Source organism: Grammomys surdaster, unplaced genomic scaffold, assembly GCF_004785775.1.
Source record: "Grammomys surdaster isolate TR1022 unplaced genomic scaffold, NIH_TR_1.0 133, whole genome shotgun sequence".
Classification (NCBI taxonomy): Eukaryota; Metazoa; Chordata; class Mammalia; order Rodentia; family Muridae; genus Grammomys; species Grammomys surdaster.
Genome location: NW_021604591.1, coordinates 3,936,095 through 3,939,603, shown reverse-complemented (window position 1 = coordinate 3,939,603; position 3,509 = coordinate 3,936,095). Strand labels below are relative to the sequence as shown.

The 3,509-nt window shown below is 43.7% G+C and overlaps 1 protein-coding gene and 1 pseudogene across 1 annotated transcript in view; both read left to right on the top strand.

The window, feature by feature from the left end:
• LOC114616875 overlaps positions 1 to 754 on the top strand; it is a 1,643-nt pseudogene extending 889 nt beyond the window's left edge.
• Positions 1 to 3,509, top strand: part of M1ap (meiosis 1 associated protein) — a 79,433-nt gene that overhangs the window by 18,291 nt on the left and 57,633 nt on the right. The window lies entirely within an intron of this gene.

Sequence of the window (3,509 nt, the reverse complement as noted above, 5' to 3'; positions counted from 1 at the left end):
TAAGAGCATTGACTGCTCTTCCAGAAGTCCTGACATGGTGGCTCACAACCATCTGCATCTGGGGTCCGATGCCTTCTTCTGATGTGTCTGAAGAGAGCAATGGTGAATACATAAAATAAAAAAAATTAAAAATTGTTATAAGCAACATGGGCGGGAGGATCTTTTATATGCTTTTGAAGATCAGCAAACACAAACTCAGGCCACCACCACACACAGTGTAGCCCATCTTGTACCATCACAGACCATAGTACAGACCTTCAGCAACCCTGATGGCACCATGTCGCTTGGTACAGGGGCAACGGTAGCCACATTGGCTGATGCTTCAGAACTGCCAACCATGGTCACTGTTGCCCCAGTGAATTACACTGCTGTGGCTGATGGAGAGGTAGAACAAAATTGAGCCACATTACAGGGAGGTTAAATGACCATCCAGATGATGCAAGAGTCCACCCAGGTGGTAGTATCACTGGCAAAAGCAGCAGTTGCAACTTCTCAGGAGATGCAACAGGGAGCCACTGTCACCATGGCCTTCAACAGTGAAGCTGCTGCCCATGCTCTCACCACTCTAACTGAAGCCACCTTACAAGGCGGGGGACAGATAGTCCTATCTGGGAAAACAGAAGCAGCCATGGGAGCACTTACTGGAGTCCAAGTTGCTAATGGCTTCTTTATGGCAGACTGTGGAGATTGCAAGTGGATCCTGACAAGAAAGCTACAGGTGGGTTCGTCTTTGGGGAGAGAAGGAAGCAGTTGAGAGCATAGTAACTGCGACGTTGCCATTCCAGACTCTGCTTTTTCTGTGGATGGCCTAATTCCTTTGCAAAGAACTTGTCCCTGGCAGATGGCTATGCAAGTATAGTTCAGATGCGAGAGACAGAGAGACAAAGAGACAGAGAAAAAGACTGGTCACAATGACTGGTCTTGGTGAATAAATGGACTCCAAGATGGTGCCAGTCCTACCAGTGAAGAAGAAGAAACCTTTAGATGTCAAGGTAGAGGAGCTGCTGCACTAGATGTTGATGTGGGGTTTTGCCCCTAAAGGCATTGCTGGAGCATTTTAAAGAGGTCACTACAATACATACATCAAGGAGAAGAAAGGAAGTGTCCATTGCTGGGTTGGCTTGGTACTGGCGGCTTACATGCTTTCCAGCTACTACCTTTCTTACAAGAACTCAAAGCTGAATGGCAACCCATATAACCACTGAAGAGGGGACAGTGCGCAGGGTGTACTCTGGGCCATGATTGTCTTCCTGTCTCCTGTTTGGGGAACTCGGTCTTTGACTCCTTTCATACCCTGAGAATTAAAACCCAATAAAAAAGTGACTAATTTTAAAAAAAATCTCAGTTTTGGGGACCACTGGCTGCAGACAAATGAGTTGGAAAATAAGTGTAGTGACTTCCCATTGCAAATTTGACATTCCAGGAAGGTGGAAGTTGCCACTTTGTCCCAACAATTATTAAAAATGCTTGCAAAGTCAACAATTCCCTTTAGATGCCTAGGAGAAGCAAGGTTACAACATAGGGCAAACAGCTGCCTCCAGAATCAGACAGACGGCTGGACTGACCACAGACTCACAGCACACTAATGCAGAAACCTCCATGGGAGCCACTGCTTGGGTAGGAAAACCCAAATGTTAGTAAAGAGCTAAAAGGCTAAGTCTCAAAATTTAAAACTCCAAGGGAACCCAGTCCTAAGGCCTTGCACACTTCTATGAGCTCCAAGTCTAAGAGTTCAAACGGACCCTTAAGAGAAAATTCCCCTAAGACTCAAACCTGGATGGTGAGGGTGTGAGGCAAGAGGGAACAGGCATTCTGAAATACAGTCAATGGCTCTCTTTCATAAGTTCTGTGGTCAGGAGAAACTAGTTAAACAGAACCTAGGGTTTCATCTGACCTAACTGACCTGAAGACAAGAGACACCAAACCCAAGCTAATTACAGCCTTCCACATAGAAAGAAATCATCAACTCCAGCACAATCCAGTCCCCATGCTCCAACCCAAAGGGGAAGAAAACACTGAGAAACACTTGTAGAGTTTGTATTTGAATAGCAGCTTCTCTTGAAGACTGGGAACAAATAATCACATATCAATATTATTTTATAAACTTGTTTGGGGGGCTGGTGGGTCGATTGAATGGGTAAGAGCACTTGTGTTCTTGTAAAGGACCCAGGTTCAATTCCCAGCACCCATATAGAGTTCATCATCTTCTCAGACACCAGACACACATGTGGTGCTCAGATGCTCTCACAGGTGAAATACCTACACACATAAAATCATAAAAAATAAATCTAAAAAATGTTTAAAAACTTGACTGCATGAGTTTTTAAAAACATATTATTCTATTATTTTAATATAAAATAATAATAGTAGAGAATGCATCCCCTCAGAGAAATACCACATTTGTAAAGGCCAATTATAATAGCATCTTTGACCCAGAGGAACCCATCTGAATATCACATAAAATGACAAGTGGAATAAAAGGCAAGAGACACCATTTGAAGTTAGAATGGGTATTAGAACCAGGCATGGGCTGGACAGTGGTGGTGCATGCCATTAATCTTGAGAGGCAGAGGCAGGCGGATTTCTGAGTTCGAGGCCAGCCTGGTCTACAGAGTGAGTTCCAGGACAGCCAGGGCTACACAGAGAAACCCTGTCTCGAAACAAAACAAAAAAAAGAACCAGGCATAGTATGTATGCTAGAATTATTAGAATTATCTGACTGTAGAATCTATTTATATATGTGTGTGTGTTTATTTATTTTTGACACAAAGTCACACTATGTAGCCCTGGATGGCCTGGAAACCACAATGTGGACAAGACTGTACTCCTACATTTGGAGATCCTTCTACCTCTGCCTTCCAAGTGTTGGAATTATAATCATGCACTACCACACCTGGCACTTTATTGTAGAATTTAGAAAACAAGGATTAATATGCTAGCAGAGAGCAGGGCAGGGTGACACATGCCTGTAATTCCAGTACTTGGGCAGGAAGATTGCTGCAAGTTCAAGGCCAGCTTGGACTATGTAGCTAGTATCATCCGATTAGCAAGTGCTACAAGGAGACTGTCACAAAAAAAAAAAAAAAGACAGACAGACAGATGGTAGACGCATAAGTTGCATCTAAAGATGGTAGATAGATGGATAGATGGGGGATAGATAGATAGATAGATAGATAGATAGATGGATTAAACTCTCACTCTATGTAACCCAGTGAAAGAAAAGTCGAGACCATAATAGTTTCTATTCCTACAAGAGGCAATAGCTGAAAACAAAGGAAAGAAACCAGGAGAGCTCTGCAAAGCAGCACCGCACACCCTGAATGATAGATAACTGCTGAGATCTGCCCCACTGGACCTGCCTGTGCAAGCAATGATGCAGGAACAGAAGTAGGATGCTGAGTTCACTGCAGTCATGGCAGATCCACAGAGCTACCACAAACCAGCCTGATCTAAGCGACCACAGCTGATGCAAACAGAGGCAGCTTGAGTCCTAGTAGAATAAACCATTT